This window comes from Anser anser (genome assembly GCF_964211835.1).
Source record: "Anser anser genome assembly, chromosome: 19".
Classification (NCBI taxonomy): Eukaryota; Metazoa; Chordata; class Aves; order Anseriformes; family Anatidae; genus Anser; species Anser anser.
In genome coordinates this window covers 5145198-5165995 of record NC_139740.1, presented here as the reverse complement: position 1 = coordinate 5165995, position 20798 = coordinate 5145198, and the positions used below count along the sequence as shown (strand labels likewise).

General features: G+C 49.0%; 1 long non-coding RNA gene across 1 annotated transcript in view; it reads right to left on the bottom strand.

Moving 5' to 3' along the window:
• The window catches only part of LOC310884014, a 150116-nt gene that overhangs the window by 11565 nt on the left and 117753 nt on the right, over positions 1-20798 (bottom strand). The window contains exon 5 of the long non-coding RNA XR_014573980.1: positions 3322-12743. This is a non-coding gene — a long non-coding RNA (uncharacterized lncRNA). The remainder of the gene's footprint in view (positions 1-3321; positions 12744-20798) is intronic.

Below are 20798 nucleotides of genomic sequence, written 5' to 3'. Positions count from 1 at the left end.
CTCTGCTAAGCTCAGCCTCTCTCTCTAACCTATGAGGTTTGTAACACCATGCCCAATGCACTGGGATATAAATGTGGCTGAAGTAAGCAGCAGATGAAGATTCTGGTTGTAGAAAAGGTACCCAAAGTTACCTGCTTAGAAGTTACCTGCTTAGATAATTGGCTCGATTAGGTAATTTAGCTCCATTCATGGCCCATTATTTTAAGAATAGGTCCTGTTATAGGGGCCAAAGTATCTTTTACCTGTGCTACTAAAGTGATGCATTCTTAAAAATGCCTGGCATGAAAGAAAGGAGTATATAAGTGATGATTTGGGAACCCAGGGATGAAGTGCCTATCCTGAAAAATAGTGGTCTTCCCCCCAGAAAAAAACAGTGGATAGGATGAGATCTGTACCACCCGCCTTCAGAACTGAAAAAGTAGGGTGCATTAATTCTTTCTGGAGAGGTTCAGCTCCCTCCCCTGCCTCTAGGAAGCTAAAAGAAGTAGCTAGATAAGCAATGCATTTGCTTGTGTGCACCCCCATGCCATGAAGGGGCCGCAGTACATACTGCAGGGCACTGACGCTGCAAAAGGAAGGTGAGCTCCCAGGTGAGCACAGCCTTGGTTTGGCTGCTCGCTTGGTTCCTTTACTTCTTGGAGATCAACCTCACAGCATGGGTGGAAGCTGATTTAACTGGGAAGAGGGAAACTCCAGCTGTTCTGGGCAGAGGAGCTGTTGCTATCAATGGAGCCGTGGTGATTGAACTCTGCTAATGACTGGGTTTGCTTTCCAGGGCCCACTGGAGGCTTCCCAGAGAGGCTCCTGCGCTTCCATGGGAGCCGGTCCCAGGCCTCCCGCAGCATCAAGGCTGCTTCCCCTGGTGTAATGAGTGTTTACCCGGGGGTGCTGATACCGGCTGAGTCTGTCACTGCAGGATCAAAACCAGAACTGCGCAGCCCCTGATAAAAAGGCCAGATGTGCCACTTTAATTAATGCAATTTGCTAAACATTGGAACAATTAAGTGCAATGCGATAGTGCAGTAATCTTTGGGGCTAGGAAGTGCCGTCCCCAAGGCACCCCCAGCTGTTCCAGCTTTCCTTTCTACTCTGTCATTTTTATAAATTTAGAAACTTAAAGGATTTTCTAGGGAGCCACAACATCAAATAAAGGAGACTGAAGATGTGCTGGCGAACACATCAGGAGGGTGAGGGACGGTGCATCCGCAGGTGGTTTGGATAGGGATCTTTTACATGACTGGTCACAACCCAAACACACCCCGAGGCACACGCACACCTACAGCCTGACACAAATAAGCCTCCCGTGAACACCAACAGACACAAACAAATGTGTGTGGAGGAGCTGGGGCCATGGAACACCCCGGACAGCACAAACAAACATCCCACAGCGTGTTCGCACACCCTCTAACACAAAGCAGGCGTCAATATCAGGCTGGGCACACTCCCTCGCGCCTTCCCCTCCCCAGCCCATGCACATGCTCATCCCTTGCATTTGCACATCACAGTAGCCTGGATCCCCAAATCAGGTCTTCCTTGATCAGTCTCTGTTCTTGGTCCACCTCAACCCATCCCTTTGCCATCGAGACTGATGCTTTTGGGCTCTTTTGCATTCAGTTCTTTGCTCAGTGCGGTTGCTCACTGCTGGACTCTCTCCTCTTTTTCTCACTCCAAAGCCAAGCTCAGAAATGCCTCCCATTCCAGACGGATTTCATCATATTGGGTCATCACAACCCTGTTCACAAGCTGTGACAGTGAAAGAACAAATCTATGTTCCTTGTTACTCCTGTTCAGCTCATGCAAGAAACAGAAAGCTCCAAAGTTTCTCTTTTAGGCGCAAATCCTCTGGGATTTTCCCACTTAAAAACTGGAGGAAGTAAAAAAGAAACACAATCATGATGGAAAAATGAAGAAGTTTCTTTAAAAGCCCACAGGTTTCAGGGAAAGTGATGGGAAATTAAAGTTGTATGATAAATGGGCTAATTTCCCTAACTGACAGCCCAGACAGCTCGATATAAAAAAAAATCATGTTTGGGTTTCTTGTTTTATTTTGTACCCCCACTATGTGTATGTGCGTACACATTCTTTCTGAAGGAAAGATGTTGCTTTTATACAGCATTGCATGCAAGTAGCTCTATCATCCATTAACAAAACTGTCTGGAAAATGGAAAATGCAATTATCCAAATGTTTTGAACAAATTCTGGGTTTTTCATGTTTACATGAGCCCAGTTTTCCACCTCTCCCTGAGTGCCCTCACCATCTATTATCAAAGAGGTTTGCTCCATCCGGGGGTGATTTTTCTATGTCAGCAAAGTGAGCAGTGGCAGGTCCATGTCCCACCTCTGCCACCACAGAAGCAGGAAGGTTAAAGCACGTTTAGATGATATTCCTATGGCATGGCTTTTTCATCTCCCTTCCCATAAAAAAGCAAAATCTGGTCAGCTAAAATGTTCTGCAAATCCATGCTGAAGGAACTTCACGAACATATATTGGTTACAGATCCCTTTCCTTATGCCTGCACATGTTTCTGGGCTCTCAAGCCATACAGCCTTTTCCAGATATGTGCTTTCTGTGCAACAGGGCTCAATTTTTCAGTTCAAAGTGGGATCTGATTCCAAACTTCCATCAGCCCAGCTAAAGAAGACCCACTCCATGAACCCAGAGGTCCTAAATAAAATGGAATATTTTGCTTGTCCTGAACTACTTCCTTTCCACAGGAAACTGAAAAAATAAATGTTACTTTCTATAGGATGAGTACCTCATTTCACTGACTCCAGCACGATGCTAGCACTGCCTCAGGCCATATCGGAGGCGTAGAAGAGGAGTCTTGTCCACCCTTACAGAAAGATCATTCATTCAGAATCAAGACCAGCTCTGAAGCGAGCAAGCCACGAATCTGTGTAACTTATTTCGACAAAGGACTACACATGTATTTTTGTTTATTTTCCTCCTCTTTTTACAGAATATGTGAGCTGAAGGCAATTAAAAAACATCACAGGGAAGACAAGAGGGAGCATTGCCCTCTTCCAGCCCACTCAGAGAGGGGAAGGTTCTTGCTAACTTAAACGAGTTTGACAACCTTTAAATATAAACAGCTGATCTGAACTGCTGAGAATTTTCTTTTTAAAAAAGAAGTTTCTGAGAAGGTTGGCAATGGAATGTCAGCCCTGTCACCATTTCTAGTGCAGTCCATGTGACAAGGATGAAGAGATGTAATTAGGTCTTGGGAAGAGACAAAGGCTGGGCAGGAAGAGCTGGAGCAGCACCAAGAACACTTCATGAAAAGTGATGCAAAAATCAAAAAGGCTGCAGCTGTCACTGACCTTCAGGGTACGATCACTGCTGTGCTGGGAGAGCGAAGTGCTGGGAAGAGGGTGGAGGTGAGGCCGAGAAGCTGCCCCATGACCGTGCCTTGCCCGTGAAGAGCCATCGCACCCCTCCAGGGGGAAATTAAAGCATAAGGTGTTGATAAACTTGGGGCACATCCGTGCTGGTCCCCGTGAGGGGTCAGGCCAGTGTGAAGGTTATGGATCTCTCAGGTCCTGCTTGAAATCAAATGCCTTGGGGTCGGTCCCAGATCAGTGGTAAGGAACCACCCATGTTCACAGGGACTTCTTAATCATGCGGCTCCCCTGTGTGCCTTTTGCTGTACACTCACAAATCATGCTTTAGGACCGGCCATCCAAGCTGTGCCTGGCCAGTGGGGTGTATGACCTACGGTTCCCTGCTGGTTTCCCTCCCGTGAAGCTGGGTGGTTGTGGTGGGCACCCATGGCGTGTCCCACGAGCAGCAGCTCCTGCTCGTACCAGGACCGGGGCTGGGGGAGCAGCCCCAGCACAGGGAGCAGTAATTACACACGGGGCGAGGCGGCACCCACCTGCGGGGCTGGGAACCTCACCTCCAGCAGGAGCGTCTGTTTGGTGGCATCTGGTCCTTGGGTGGCTCCTGGGCCCTCTGGTGTCCATGCCGTGGCCTTGTCCCAGCCTATTTCCAGAAGTAGGTATGATTACATTGCTTTGATCCTTTGGAATACTTATACCTGTATGTGTGTCCCTGTCCCGTGCACAAATGCATGAAACGGGTACAAAAGCCCGTGCATTAGGTGCAGCCAGATTCTGAGGCAGGTAAGCCTGTACTGTAGCTCTATAACTGCTCACAGAGGAGCTTTTGGGGGTGAAAACAGCTCCAAGCATGTCCTTGAGTTCTGAGTGGTACATTGGAAGATGGGATTTGTGATGAATGACCCGATAAATCAAATGGATGACAGCTGTCACCTTATTATAAACATACTTCAGGTCTTAGAGTTTCCCCAGTTCAGAGGGGACCATCCAGCTTGACTAGCATCTTCAGGGTTCAAAGGCTGGGAGTTATTTGGCATAGTCCGCTCACCGAGCAGCTAAGAGAATTGTTGCATGCTCAGGCTTGAGGCATTAAAACAGAAACATCTGTATATTTTTTTTCTTCTGGAGCAAAACAGCAGAACAGAGGGGAAATGAGTTCCCAAACCATGAGGCAGCAGCATCCATCTCCACGTTAAGAGTTGCGCTGGCTGCAGGGGGGTGACCGTGAAGGTGGGGGTCCCTTTCCCAGCCCCCAGGGCAGCTCCAGAAGCCCTGGGCCTGGTGGGCTGGGGTCCCTCCTGGAAGAGAAGGAAGGAACACAGAGAAGGGCAGGTAGGCCTGTCCAGCTATGGGGTGGATGTGCCCTCAGCCAGCCTGTTGGATTAAGTTTTTGGGAGGCCCTGACTGGAAGAGATACCTGCTTCCAGCCCCACAGTAGGCACCTCTGTACGTGCCAAGGAGCAGGGCTGGGACTGCAAAAAGGGCTCTGTGGAGCCAGCCCGGGCTAAGCAGAGTCTCCACGGTGCCACGTCAGGCATCTAAATTCCTCTGAGGCACCTCAGTCCTCTTTTGCATGAGGCTTTAAGCATCTTTGGAAATAGGAGGTGAGCTCCCATGTCACTCACTTGCACTAAAAGGCCCTTTTAGAGCAGAGTAATGGTTTTGTTGGCAGAAAGGATGCACACCCCTACCTCTGAAGGTAAGAAAGTACACGTGTGCATGCAGTTTTGCTGCTTAACACAGAGCAAAACTCCCAAGATGACTTTGAAAGTCTGAATCCACAAATCCCTTCCTAGACCACCATATGAGTTTCAGGGAAATACTACCTTTCAAGTCGGGTAGGAAATTAAAAGAAATTAATATGCTACTCAGCAAGATTAATTAATTAGCTAATGTGCATACATCACTTAGGAACGGTAAAGCCCTAGATAACTTTTTATGGCTGAGGAAATATGGTCTAAAGTGGTTCGATTCCAGCCCAGTAAAACTAACATCGATTAGGGAAGCTGATTTGGAAAGAAAGGCGCAGACAGGGGAGCAGTGCCAGCGGCTACCTGGTAATCACGAGATGGAACAGAAACGGTGCTGTCTCCAGCATGAAGGACTTGAGGTTACAAGATCATAAAACACGGCAGTACATAAAGTTTCCGAGTTCTGAAGGCATGCCTTAAAAGTTAATATCATGCAATATCAGAGCCATAACAACAAGTCACCTAGAGCCATTTATTATTCATTGAGTCACCCTCACTGCACATATACCCAAAGTCCTTTAATGTCTCAGGTCCGATCCTCTTATCTAAAGGAGATTTACGGGAATATTATTGCATCTTAAGGAAATGCCAATCAATTATTTTAACATTAATTTCTGCCACTTTAATAACTCTCCCAAGGCACAGACTGACCATATTTAACAGTGGAGCTGTTAAGCTGCAAGAGATGTCATTTCCCCCTTCGTAATTGGACGTTGTGTCAGTCGTGCTGTCGATAACGGCTGTATAATACAATTATAGAGATATGTTAAATTGCCATGTATTTCTTGTTATAGCCCTGTGTTATGCCTCTAAACATCCTCTGGAAATGTTTTTACGTGCTCTTTTGTACAGAGGACTGGCTTGACATGAAATTCATTGTGTTTCAATTTTAAATAAAGGGAATTAGGCACCAACATTCCCCTGAAGTATGACGGAAGCTGGGTGCTTCATTGTTTTGGGCTCTCAAAAATCAGTCCTCCCCTTCAAAATGAGTATGTAGCTCTCAATGCTTTTAAATTACTGCTGGCTGTTTGTCTCCTTGTTCTTTAAAGCTGATTGGTTTCTTTTCTTTTCTTTTTTTTTTTTTTTTTTTTTTTTCCCAAGCAAACCAATACACTATACTAAAAACCCCAAAGGAATCACCCTTAGGTGACTTTGAAAAATCCAACCCTAAATATATCACCGTGACTCCGTTAGGAGGCACCTTGTGTCTCTGAGACATACTTCACCGTTTGACTCAGAGCACTGCTCATCCATCTCCACATTTATCTCAGGCATCAGCGGAACAGCTCTTTCCCTAACGAGAGCTTCTGCCGCTGCCTCCTCCAGCACCCCTCTGCAGCAGGACTTTTCCTTGTCACTCATTAACAAATTAATCCTCTTCTCCTGGACTGCTGTATTTCATTCCTGGCATCGCTGACCAGATGTAAAGTGACAAGTGGAGTGAATGGTGGTACTCCTCCTCCTGCTAATATATTAGGTGCCTTTCATTGAAAATGCTCTTTCGAGCAAAGAAAACCTCTTTACCAGCTCTGTAACATGGATTTGGTTTGATGAGGAGACATAGTTGCATCACTGGGGAGGAGATGGGGTGACCATCAATGGTGGACATCTTCTGTCCTCATGGAAGTTCGCCTGTGCTCTGCTGCAATTTGTGCTTATCCTGACACTCTGACTGTGATCTTTGCTGAAATATAAGGCCACGGTTTCTCTCCTCCATGGACAGAATACATGACTTTCTACATCGTGTCCAAAGGCCTTTCTTTATTTTAGGAGTGTATTATATGCTTCTTCTTGACAAGAACGAACAGCTACAGGACCTTCAGCCATTCTTGCAGGTGAGGATTCCTGGGCCTCTAATCACATTTACTTCGAACTATCACTCTTGCCCCACACCATCTGTTTGAAATGAAGCATCCCTCACCAGACAGCCTGACTGCAGGCACCACTTCTTCCTGGAAGGGACGCAATATTCAGCACAAATGGGAGCTCAACATTTAGCAGAAATGGGATCGCCTGGTCCAGCGATCCTGCTTGTGCCCAATGAATTTCCCAAGTGGAGGAGAGTTGGCAAACAGCACACAAACCTGTAGTGGTTCCTGCCAGGGGACGGGTGGGATTCATGTCCAGGTCAAGCCTTGCAAAACAAGGGAAAAATGCAATCAAAGCTCGATGTAATGCTTCGTTCAAACTGTGCAGCTGGCTGCAATTTATTGATATGTAAAATGACTGCAGGAAATCAACTTAGCAGCTGTTTGCACAATTGTAGATAAGATGCCACTGCCTCTGAGCGAAAACGAAAGGTGGTTTTCCTGTGAGGCATATCGAGTGAACCAAGTTGTGAGACCAAGCACAAAGAGAGGGAGAGAAACGGCTGCCTTTGGAAGCTGCAGCGCTCCTTGGGCTGGATGCGTTGGGCTGTGTAAAGCTGTGCAGCTCCATTAACTTCAAAAAAAGGAGCAGGCTGGTTTGCCGGAGCTCTGCACCTTAGCTTGAGGAACTTCAGGGAGCAGGAGCTGCAGGCAGAGCGAGCGCGGTCTGCTTCTCTAGCTAAGGTTTTGCAGAAGCCTTTTCAGCCAGAGAGGAATTGAAGGTGGGCACTGAGGTCTTTCAAGTTAAAAGCTTATGGAGCACAGAGTCGGCAGCGTTTGCTTTCTGCATCTGGGATTTGGCTCCACGGCATTTTTATGTCCTATCTACACAGCCTGGCAGCACAGCAAAGGGAGGAACACGCTGCTGCTCTTCAAAGGGGTTTTCTTCTGCTTGATTCAGTGCTTTTGGAATGGTGTTGCACTGAATATCCATAGGCACCGTCTGCAATGTGAGAGTTTGATATTCAAAGGAGAAAGGGTGCTGCTTTTCTTGGCCTTAATGGCATGGAAGGCACAGGGCAGAGCCCTGGGATAGTGAGGGCGGAGAGAGCGGCAAATAGGTCCTGGGTGTTCCTCCCAAATTGTTTCTCTACCCAATCATTCAATATTTTTAAGAAAAAGGGGAAAAAAAATTAAAAATCAGAAAGAGAGAAAAAAAATCAATCTTATGAGAAATGAGTTGCTATTTTTATTACAAAAATTTGGAATTTCAGGTCCTTGATGAAATTTACAAAAATGTGAGATACCTTCAAGCAGCTCTTATAATAGAAAGAACAGTAAAATCACTTCTAAAATAGATGCAGATGGTATCTTGTAGCTACTGTGACTGCTCATTTCAGGTCCAAAAATGATTTGGAGTTTTCCGCATTTTTCTGGATATAGGCTCTTGTCTTCAAAACCCACTTTAAATGTTGAACTGGAAGGGCTCCCAGGGCAACCAAACCAAATGTCCTTCTTGGAGAAATAAGAGCTGAATTCTCCCCCTGCCAAGCCCCAAGTCTCTGCTAGAATGAGAGTATCAACTGAAATATCAAACCATTCAAAGCTTGCCAAACCATTGGAATTTTTGCCATTTCCCTAATTTTCAATGAATTTAGATGTCCACAGATTCCAGGAAAGCAAGGTACAGTCGCAAAGCCTTCCAGCTTTGTTGTGAAAGGTGTTCCACCCCTGAAGCAGATCCTGCTGTGCTCCATGAATGACACATTTGCTACTAGCCCAAGTTATCATGTCTTTGTCTGTTTACTCCTGGGAGGCTGACAAAGCTTGTGGTGTTCTTGAAAAGACTTTTTTTCGTTCCATTTTCATATCTGCTTTACTTCTTGGCCATCTTTGGCATGAGAGTCAGAAAAAGGAAGACATCCTTTTAGGAAAAAAAACACAACACAACACAGCACTCCAGCAAGTAAACAAAATAAATCAGGAGAACCAGCTTCAATGTGTCAAGCAACATCAAAAATAATTGGTCTTGGCAGCTGGATGAAATGCTAAGTCCCAGACACGCCACTCACCCCCACAAGGTATGGCTGATTAAGCAAACCCGTGCCTTTTTGCACGAAATCAGACCGGTCGGCAGCCTGCAGCATCTTCTCGAACAAACGAGCCTGGTGGCTCTCACGGTGGGCTCTTGGGTGGGCCTCAGCCATGACGGTGTGATGAGAGGCTGTAAGCTGGGTTTTCAGATGGGAGAGGTCTACCTCACGCTTTTGTACCAAGAAAACCCCCAGTTGTGGTCATGCCCAGGGCATGAAAGGTTCAGCACAGGTCCTGGGTGTGCTTTCCTTGGCTGCTAGGGCCGAGGCAGGCTGTACACAGAGCCGTGGAGGAGGATCTGGCGGAGTAAATCTGGGAAATAATGGCTTTTCCCTGAAACAGTCCAAAGAACAAAGTCTTTGTGACTCCTAACTAACATTGAGAGCTGTCTCTTTATGCTCTCAGATGGACAGATGAACAGACAACTTTCTGCAAACATATTTATTTGGTTTCCTCTCGCTGCTCCTGCAAGCCTCTGTTTCTTTGGATGAGTCAATGTATTGTCTTAATGTCACGTCTTGCACTAATAATCTCCCTGCAGAGAATGCCGGAGTCCTCGGAGCCTTCTCTCCTTCCTCCTCCTTTGGGATGGTGCTCAGCTGGCAGGGCCGAGATCCTCTCTTCGTTGATGTAATCAAGATGCAGCACTCTCGCTGACACTGCAACACCTGAGATGATTATTCACATTTGTGTGATGTTATTAACTTATCCCTCTGGCCAGAAATGCTCTGGAGAGCTGCGCGCAGAGCTGGGTTTTGGTGAATAACCATGGCTGGACTGTATGCTCAGCAGCTTATCTGCCAGCACAACACCCCTGTCAGAGGCCAGCTCATTTATTATCCTGCAAACATTGGAAAGCGTCTTAGCCATTTAAAGAGCGGACGGTTTCTGCAAACAGTCACAACAGCCATGCTTGCACCTATTTAATCAAAGTAGGCCTCGACTCCCACCAGCTGATCTAACCCATCCCGGGTGGGATCTCAGACGGCTGGGTGAGGTGGGCATGCATGGAGGGGAGATACCTAGTGCAGTCAGCACAGCACAGCAAGGAAAACTGAGACCCTGCTAAGCCAAACCTCACTGGCAGGGATGCCCTGGTTCACCCATTGCATCGACCTGAGCCGAGTCATCCTGCGCTTTTGCTGGTGTAAGCGAGAGCAGAACACGGCCCAGCTGGAGCAGTGCATGCCCTGCCAAGGGCAGCACTCAGCCACTGATCTTGATGTGGGATTTATCTTGTGCTTGGGGAGACGTTCACATGTAGGAATCAGCGGTGAATCTCTTCATCCTTTAACCAAATCAGTGTCAAAGAAATTGGGCTTTGGGGGCCCCCTCCCAGGATTTGCTAATCCCCATCACCTCTCCCTCAGTTTGACACATGAAGGACAGAAACAGAAGATCTGAAGGAACAGAAAAATTTAACTACTTGACTTTTCAGTCGGTTTTTCCTTTTTTTCCCCCAAAGACAGTGTCAGGTACAACCTTCTCTTCATTTCTGCTTCACCTTTCCCTTTAGCTGGGGAAGGACTGATGTTCTCAGAAAGGATAAATGGGAAGGGCCAGGCCTGCCTCTGCTGTTAACCACCGCTGTTCCCCTGGAGTCAACAGCCACAAGCCCTGCCCCGTGTCCCCACAACAAACCTCCAGGCAGCGGCAGCAGCCTGAAGCACCCTCTGACCCCCTCTGACCAGCCTGGCTGCAGCCCAGCAGGAGAAGCCAAGGGATTTTGCTGTGACAATTTAGTTCAGCTTCCCTGGGGCCAAGAAGGAGTGGCACTTAGATCCGCACTCCCTGCGAGAAACCGGGAGAGTTCATTATTCAGCCTCAGCCTTTGCTTTCTTTGTGATCCAGAACCCAACAAGGGTCTCCTCTTGGTTGCCCAGAGGCAGTGCTGTCCGTACACACTGCTGCTGAGTGCTGGGACCTTCCTCCGGGCAGCCAGGATGAGGAGACATCCATCAGACAGCAGGATGGGAGCTCAGCTTTACAACCCAGCACCATTCAGACTTGGGCCGAGAGGTACCAGATACGTAGGGTTCAGCAAATACCGGCTTTATGACTGAAAAGTGGTTCTGGTTCATAAAATTAGGAATGGTTTCCATTGAATCTGGGGCAGGTTGATGGGCTTAGCACGAATTTAACTCTCTGAGCCATTTCAAGCAGCAACAGTTTTGGATCTTTCTCCTTCCAGCTGCATCTGGAGGCGTTGGTTGAGCCCTGGTGTCCCAGGTGCCATCTAACAAACATGAAGAGTCGGCTCCTGCTTTGATGTGTGTGCAATCTGAGCCGAGAAGATGTAAACCTGAGGGGACTTGGAGGCTCACCGACAGTGCTGGGGGTATAAGAAATGTCTCACATCAGCCCATGTCCAGCCATCCCTGTGGTGCTGCCTCTCCCAGTCCTGACAGTCAGCCAAACCCACTGGCCTCCAAAAACACAAACAAGGAGCTGCAGAAACTGGAAACCTAGTGGGTCCTCATATTAACTTAGTCTGTAATGTCAACAGCAATCTCAACCAAAACCTAAATGCCCAGGAAATGCACAGCAACACCTTGGTACCTGCAGATGTGACCCAGCTCAGAGAAGCATGTGAAAGCAAACATCTCTGGGCTTGACTCTTGCAAAATTTCAACATATTTGAACGATGGAAACCCCGTTTTGCTTACATATAGTGACAAAGTGTGTGAGCATCAGCCGTGTGTGCGGTGTGGACACGCATGTTCCCTGCACTGCACAGGGACCACGCTGCACATCTGCGAACCTCATTCAGCGTTGCAAAGCAGTCACCTAGTAGGGATCTTGAGAAGCAAAGTTACCGCGTCTGTGTCTGCCATTAACGTTTAGGAGGTAATCTGCCTACCCCCATAAATGCTAACTGCTCTGGCATGCCCTTGACAGGTATAATTGTCTGTAGTCCTGTAAAAAATAATAGCCATCTGGCAGAGAGTACTGACGCTGTGAGGAGAAAAAGAAGATGGGCACCAGCAAGAGACCAAAGCAAATCTCCCAGAACAGGTTACCTTGGGGCTGTTTGATTGCCTGGCAATCTGTTTGTATCCCTCTTTTCGTCTGTTTTCAAAGTCATGGGAGGAGCATCTCTCAGTTTTAGCCTCACAACCTGCACAAGCCCCGTCTGAATTTATTACAGACAAGGAAGCAGAAATATTTCTTCTTCACTGGAACTGACAAACATGAAAAAAGAGCTAGCCTGGTGGAGATCAGACTCATGGGTTTCATAAGAAACCTTGCTCGGTTTCTGCAAAAAGTGTATTGCCCTGTTAATAATACACTGTATATCATCTGGCACTTGCAAGGAATGACTTGCCTTCTCCTCAGCATTTCTGGCTCTCCTCATCATTACAGCCGTTGTAAAAAATGGCATGTTAAGTGCAAAGACCAACAGTCCTGGAAAGGAAATGATGGCCATTATTCACAGAACCAGAGCCCAACAGCAGCCGGATGCAAGCTTCTCCCGAGGCATCTCTCAGCTCCAAACTTGATCCAGAAGAGCTTTTCCTTGGGGCTAAGACAGAACCCAGTTCAGACAGGCTGTTTATTCACTGGCTTTTCTGATAAGACTGCTGAAAAAGCCTGTGGCGAGGGCAGGTTAGGGTAAAGCAGGAGCATTATCCAGCAAGTGACAGGCCAGGACTCACCCTGCGGTGGCTGCCGACCGGTCGACAGTTGGCAGCAACCTGGAGTAAAGGGCTCAGCATCACCCGCAATGAACACCAGCCTTTGGTGCTACCTGTGGAGGGAGGACAGAGAGCAGGGAAGAAGGGAAATCCCCTGCAAATGCTGTTCCCAGGCTATGACAGAAACCAGCAGCAAACACTTCACATCCAAATTCCATGACCCAAGATACCCAAACAAGTTCAAACCATCTTCCAAAAGTCATTCACCCTTCTGACCGCTTTTCTGAACTTCGCTAAGTGGCCAGATCATCACTGTAACAGCGGAGCAAAATCTGTCCCCAGACTGTGGGAAAAGAGATGTGAACTTTCATCTACATGAAGAGGTGCTTCCACAGGCTGGCCTGGTCCTTGCTGGTGGCTTTTGTCTTTGTAGCTTTAAAGAAGTGCTGAGTTCATGCCACTGGTGGTGTGTGGGCATCATTTCATCTCTTGGTACATTTTTGAGGAAAAGGCCCACTCTCAGAAATCTCCCCGTGGCTTTTTTAATACTCTCCAGGAAATAAAGGAGCATGGTCTCTGTTACAGTGAAGACTCCTGAGCTTGACTTGACCGCAGTTAATGATAACAACGACCAGAACAACGCAGAAGAATTTAGGGAGGAAAAGGGCATGTTTCACTCCTTCTCTCAGAAAAGTTGATCTTGTCTTTAACCTCTGGATGAGTGTACATGAGCTGCAGATCCAAGCCATCTGCTGCAAGACAGCTGCATTCATATGGCTGAGCCGTCCACAGCCTTTAAACAAAGCCACACTAAAGAGATGGTGCTACACCCCACAGCCTGCCGAATTTCTGCTCCAGTGGAGGTGAAACCCAAAATCTCTCTGGAGTGAACCCATTTTTGGCAAACACACTACAGTCAGGGCCACAATGCCACCACAGCAGTGGGACATCCTTCATGAGATCTCTTACACAGCTATAGCTATAGGATGCCAACTCACTGCCAGCAACTGGTGATCAGCTTGTAAATGACATCTGACTTAATTTTACATTTTTTTGGTCTATAGACCAGCTGCCCAGGCCTAAGATTGTCACATGAAGCAGTAAAATAGCACAAAACCTTTCCAGCCTGCAGCTGAGAGGTGGTGGTGCAGATGATCCTAAACATCTCACACTGAACATCTCATACGAAGGATTTTGTCCAAAGGATTCATATTTAGCCCTTTGCTTGCCCCTAAACTGCCTTCTGTGACCCCACTTGAGTGATTGGAGAAGGACACTGGCACTTGCTTTTCAGATTTTAGTCTAATCCTTCTCCTGCTTTGCATAAATTGGGAGTAACAGCATTAAAGTCTATTCCTTCCACGAGCATTAAAACATTAGCAAAACTGCTATAACCACCAAGATTTATTTCAAACACTGGCTTCAGTCCTAGTAATAAGTAACTTCAAGCACGGCAATTGCTCCTCACTAAAGGATGGCAGCACCGTGTTTGCCGAGCTGGGATGTAGCACTGGATCAGAGAAGTAGAGCACTGTCCATGATCCGGATTTTGGCAACGCTGCCTCTCAGAGATTCATCCCGAGCTCCCTGATGTGTTTTTTCATTACGTGCGAGCTACATCTGTCTGCCCCGCCATCCTAAGATCCTGCTTTGAGCTTTGCCAAACTCCATCACTGAAAAGATTTGTTTTAAACACGCTGCTGTTCTCAGGCTGCTTTTGTTGGGCTTCTCCCCATCGATCCTCTCCTGTCTCAGGCTGCAGGCTCCGACCTTACCTGTCCCTCCCACGCTGTCCCCACTGCTGCTTGCTGCCGGAGAGGCACCTCCGGACAGGAGGCTTCATCCTGCTTTATTAGGTGGAGAGCAAAACGAGGAACTGCAGAGCCAAATGTATCACTTAATTTAACTCTGTTAAAATCAATGCTGTTACCATGGCTTGATTCAGCCCATCAGCTTTATGGCGCAGAAGAAGTGGGCTATATCGAATGGCCATTATCTGCTGGTAGCGCTGGGGATGGATTCTGCTGCGTGCCCGTCCTCCCACGCTGTGGGACCTGCGATTCCCACATCACCACTCTTCCTCCCATTGAGGTCCACAGCCCAGACCCCATCTTCTTAACGAGGGCCCTTCCTCATCTGGTTGATGATCTGCTCCCACTAACTCCATCCAACGCACTGCACCTGCAATTGAGGCCATTTTGTGTACCAGACCCCTTAGGAAAACTGCCTTCCCAGGGAGGTTTGTGGCCCTTGAAGTCTGCACTAACACTTTGTTCAACAAGAACGTTAAGTGGGCAGAGCTGGCTGAACTGCAGCTCAAACAGCTAATTAAACAGCAATCCATCCACAGCCCAATTTACACTGTTCCGGCTGAATGTATCGCATCCCGGCTTACACGGCAGCATACCCCTCATTTTTCAACGTGTGTTAACCCAGTTCTATGCCTCCCTCATGCTGTCCCTTATAATTGAAAGCAAGATTAAAAGATGACCCTATACAACTGAACAAGAAACTAAAAAATAAAACAATAAGTAGAAGCTAAATCCTCCCTCTTCATCAGACCATCTCCGCTCCATGGCCAGGGGAACCTGGGAGAACAGGAGCCCCCCCAAGTTTTCCAGGGTTACGGGACACACAAAGACATAAACCCAGCAGCAGTCACCTCGGAACGACGCCTCTGGTCTATCTCAGCTTGGAAACGCCGCCTGCATCAGGGAGGGTTTTCAGCTGTGCTCCTGTGCATTGCTATCTATTCCAGGGTGACCCGAACAAGTCACGCAGCTGGGACAGACCTGGTGGTGCTCCTGCTAAGTGTTACTGAATTTTGCAATAGACAGGCACTGACTTCTGCCCTGCCAGCGCACAGTACTGGGCACTGCCAACCCCAGGAATGCTTTGGCAGGCCCAGATCTAAACCCTTGGGACCCGTTTGCCACTGCTCTGTGCCCTGGGCAGTGACAGGGACCACTGCAAAGGCAGCACAGGGCAGGCGCGAAGCACGGTGAAATCAGAAGGGTGAGACTTTAAACCGTCGTTGGGGATCAGTGTGTAGTGGGGCAAAAAATTGTGTATGGTGTGAGGTAAAAGAGCAGAGGCAGATCAAATCAGGTGGTGACCTCCTAGATCCGGTGTCTCCATGTGCACACGAATACACACGTGCACACACACACACAAACCCCTTCCTATCCTGAGGCAGGGATGCAGCATCCTAGGGATACAGGTTTGGGGAGCCTCCTTGTCCCTTGCTGGCCTTTGTCTCCCTCAAAAACCCCAACCCTGTTCCTGCTGGCCGGGCTGGGACTGGGAGCTGCCATGTGTGCCCCCAGGCGCAGGGAGGGGCAGCGCGTGCTCAGACTGGGGGGCACTGGTCCAGGGGAGACAGGGCAGTGGGGGTACCTGCTCCTCCCCTGCACCCCCCAGCCTCCACCACCTCAATGAACACCAGATTCAGACAAAGTGTGAATAGCAAATGGGGGGAAAATGCACTCGGGGTGGAGAAATGGGCGACAAAAGCTGCACATATTTTCATCAGCCAAAGGCCAGGACATAATAATAATCGCTTTCCCAGCCTGGAGGAGCAGAACAAGACCAAGGGTTTCTTTTGAGAGGGGCTGAGACAATAGGGACAAAGGGCCACACAAGGTCAGTGACACTTCTGCAGCTCATGTCATCGGCGGAGCTGCTCCGGATCTGTCACCTCCCGGCCGGGCAGTGACAGCTGAGCCCACGAGGCACAATCCACCTCTGTCTCACCGAGCTGCAGAAGCCTCCCCGCACTCAATGGAGCTGCACAACGCGGCGGCAGAGGGGACGGAGCGCTGCTGCATTCAAGCACGGGGCTGCCTCCGCTCTGGGGACACGCTGTGATTGTCACATCGCTCTGCCCCCACCCCGCGCCTTCCGCAAGCCGCTCGGCTCCTTTGAATGGCTGGGAAGGGAGAGAAACTCTGCAGTGGTTGACTGCATTGACAATGTCCTCGAAAGTGCCATTGGTTGGCATGCAAATTTTCCTGTCATTCAGCAAGGCCTTTGGAGGCGCAGCGCTTGACAGACGTCTTTACAGACCTGTTTGAAAAATAAAACAAGCGGTAACTCTTAAAAGAAGTGGCAACTCTGCAATTTGGGGTCCAAGCTGAGCTGCTGCTACCCTAATTTCCTTCTCGAGTCAGTGTTAATCAGCTGGGCTCTGGAGCTTGGAGCTCCCTTTGCTCATCCAGCTCTGACGTCCGTGTCAACACGGGACACCCCCACTGCCACAGCAGAGGATGGAAAACCCACCAGAGCATTTCACAGCACATCTCCCACCTAGCTGGGGGACAGCAGGCAGGCTGTCGGGTGTGGGTTTAGACATTTCTTCCTTCGCCTTTCTAAAAGGCTGGTTGAGAAGAGGAGGGGTAAATATAGATCCATGCCCAGGATCGCAGGAGCAGTACGGAGCCAGAGAGGTATGAACACCTGAAATTCATACCCTGAATGCTCTTGGCATGCAGAGTCATAGAATCATAGAATCATAGAATGGCCTGGGTTGAAAAGGACCTTAAAGATCATCTAGTTTCAACCCCCCTGCTCTGGGGACTATTATCATTAACTGCAAACCTTGTGCATGGCCAGGAGAAGAGAGGGAGCTGGGAGTGGGGCCAGCCCTCCAAGCCCCCATGGCCATGCAGCCTACTGCACTCTCCCCTTTGAACAGCCAGACCTGGGTCCCATCTAAGCCAGTTTTGCAGACCGTAACGCTGCTCGTTACTAGGCCCTTAGTTTTGAAAGTGTCTCGGATGCATTAAGCTCCCTCTGCAATTGAAGGCACGATGCATTTTGCAAAGTGGCATAAGAAGTAGCTGCATCCCTTCCCTTCCTTCTAGCTCTCCCCGTTTGCAGCCCTTGATTCCTCCCAGAACGTGGTGGCTCCTGCTGTAATTCCCGGACTGAAAGGACCCAGCCTTTGTGCTCCTCATCACCACAACTTTCCAAAGTACGAGTCTGCCAGCCCACAAAACACTTGCACATTTGCTGCGGTGCGAGAGGAGCTGTTTATACCCCATTCTGCTGCTGTGCCTCGCTGGGGTGAGCCAGCTCTGGGCAATGAAGGATTAAGGGGACCCTTTGTGTCCCTTTCTGACGTCGCCCACCGCTCGCTGCCATTTGCATACATCTCGCATGCAGGATCCGGGGGCACGGAGACGGCACCACACCTGCTCGGGCGCCTGGGAGCCGCGGGCTGGTTCCGGGGGCAGCTTGTGCATGGCCAGGAGGGCTGCGTGTGTGCCTGCCCGGGGACGTCCTGGCAGAGGGGGAGGAGGGGGGGACAAGAGTAAACATGAATTGGGAGGATTTTCAAAGCCGACAGAGGGCCTGGAAAAGGACAGGCTTTGAATTCTGCATGTTCTTTTAACTCGGCCTCTGATTTGAAGAGGCCCCCGAAAGCCTGGTAAGCCTCATTGAACTTGAAAAGCTACAAGCTTCCTTTCTTCCCCATTTGCTTTGTCTTCTCTTATCTCATTCATGTGAGACATCGCTCCCACCCCGGCCCTTGCCGGAGAGAGGAGCCGGCCGGAGCCCCAGCATCGAGGAACAGCAACAATATCACCTCGCTCCCGGCGAGCCCCAGACAATGAGCAGGAATTATTGCGAGGTGCCAGCCGCGACCCCGGCCCGGCCCCAGATACTGGCTAATCAGGAGGGACGGGGCTGCCCCCGCCAAGCCCACGAGGCTGGCGTTACACCCGTTACGGCTGCAAAAAGCCATACTGCGAAAACGGGTCCGTGCTCCACAAAAGCACATGGGGGACTTTCAGCACGGAGCCTCGGGGGGATCGGCTCAAGTGGAGGCGTTTTCTCAAGGATAACAGGACGAGGAACTGCATCCTTTCTGCAGCTCCCCAGTGGGGTTTTACACAATGTCGCCTATTGCCACGGTATCCAATGCTTGCTCCCACCTCGCTGCAGGATGAAGGCTTGGGGAGGTTGCACATGGGAGCAGTTTGCAGCCCACGCTGTGTGCTGAAGTAGTCGTGGCCAGCAAGGACAGAGCAGGACAGCTCCAACACGTGCCCAACTGTGCCACTGGGTCCATCGAGACCCTATCAAAAGTCCAGCAAAGGGGAATGGCCCAGGCCAGGCATCTGGGACAGCATTTCACCTGCTCAGTGCAATACTGTGTAATCCTGCTGGGGAGGAAAGGAAAAAAAGAACCTCAGGCGTCCCATCATAATGTTATGGATAATATTACATTCCCAGTTACAAATAACACCCCTGCCCACGCTGTCCCAGCAATGCAGTCTCTTCACAATAGACATTTACAGCAACATATTGCCCTGCCCCTGTTGCTTTAAACCCAAGCAGCCCCCACATGACCCCACATGGGATTTAGGGCAGGGAAATGACCTGAGCCCTCCAGGGTGAACACCTCCATTATTTTGGCTTCATCCCCCTCGCCTAGTTTGCTTCAGGGGAGAAGAAACCCCGGTGCCCCCAGGCAGCTCCCGCTCAATTAATATTGAAATTGTTAGGGTACACTGTGCTTTACTGGTGTTGGTGGAGGCAGGGGAAACAATGTCAGCAATTTCTCACCCCCATCATTACCCCATGCAAGGCACAGATTGCAGCAAGCTGCAAATAAAACCGGGTGGAAGTTACAGCCAGTTGTGCCTTTTCTGATGAATATTGCACTGAAAGGCAGCTTCCTGCAATGCTTCTCCCACTCAATGAGCGGGGAGAGGGTGAGGGTTTGGAGACTCTCGATAAACAAGTAAAAGCTCAGATATAATGAGAAAACCTTTTGTGACATAAGGACCTCTGCATGTCAAGTAAATTCATTATATACCAGCTTGAATGGCAATCCGACGGCCTCCAAGTGTCTAATGCAATTACGCTGAGATGGGAGAGATTGTACAGCTGGGCTTCTCTGCTAATAAAAGAGAGCAAAAGTAACAAAAAGGGGATGACAAGAAACCGAGGGCTCTCCACTGGGCACGGCAAAGCCCGCTGGAGTTCGAGGGTTCAGGAAACTCTCCTAAGAGCTTTTGGAGTTCACAAGGTTCACAACATAGGCAGAGTTTACGGGCTTTTCCTTGGAAAGCAAAAGCTTTGGGGGTTTCTCCCATCCCTCCCCTTCCACGAGGAGATTTCCCATTAAATGCACAGAAGGGGACTGCAAACCCTAGTCCATTCATATAAACCTGGGACAGCTTTTGCAAATTCAAGAAATTTACCCCTCTAGAAGCAATTCTGACTCGGGTTTGGGGTCCAGCCCATGCATTTACCTGTGCAGCAGGGCAGGGTGCCTTTCTGCTCCCCTCCTACAGCATCTCCACCCAAGCACAGGCAACAGCTGCACACAGGACAGAGTGACCTGTCAGAGACTGGGGAGTGCAGAGACGCCCAGGGGAGCCCTATAACCTGCACGCATGTAGCATCCCATCGTTATTCTACTCAGGCCCTAAAACAAGACCTCCTTCTACCAACGGCTGGAAAATGAGTAACAAAATCTCGCCCGCACCCACCTGCCCAGTGCCTCTCTTGCACATTCACTCCTCCATGGCTGAACCAGGAGACAAGCTGTTGTGAACACACTAAACCCTAATCCCACTTATTTTAGGGCAATAGGGTACCTGGATCAGAAGAAAAGCTGTCCCAAGTTATGCTTCTGGTCAAGAGATAAATCTTCCAGAAATTCTTGTCCACCGTGCTACGAATTCTGAGGATTTCTACCTGCTCAAGCCCTGGTGAGTTAACCTTGTCTTCTCTTCCACTTGCAGGGCTGCCCTTCTGCACCCCATCTCAGCTAACTGAAAACTACTTGATTGACTTTCCAGCTCAGGTTTATGAGCTACACCAGTATAATTACACCTACACAAATGAGCCGGCAAAACATCATGGTGCCCTGGGACATGTATGGTGTACTACCATTGAACTTAAACCTTCTCCAAAATGATATGAGACAACCTGAACATGACTTTCAGAGCTGGAAAGAAGAGCTTCTGTGCAAAATTATTAAACTGTCTCTTCCCATGGTAGACAGTCCCTTGGCCCTGCAAATTCTCACTGTGCAGCTCTGTTACAGCCCTTTGAGCATCCAGCTCTGCCGACACTGGGTGCGCCCTTCGAAGGAATAACACACAGGAAAGGCTGTTTCCCTCCCAGGGGACAGATTTTCAGTAATAATACCA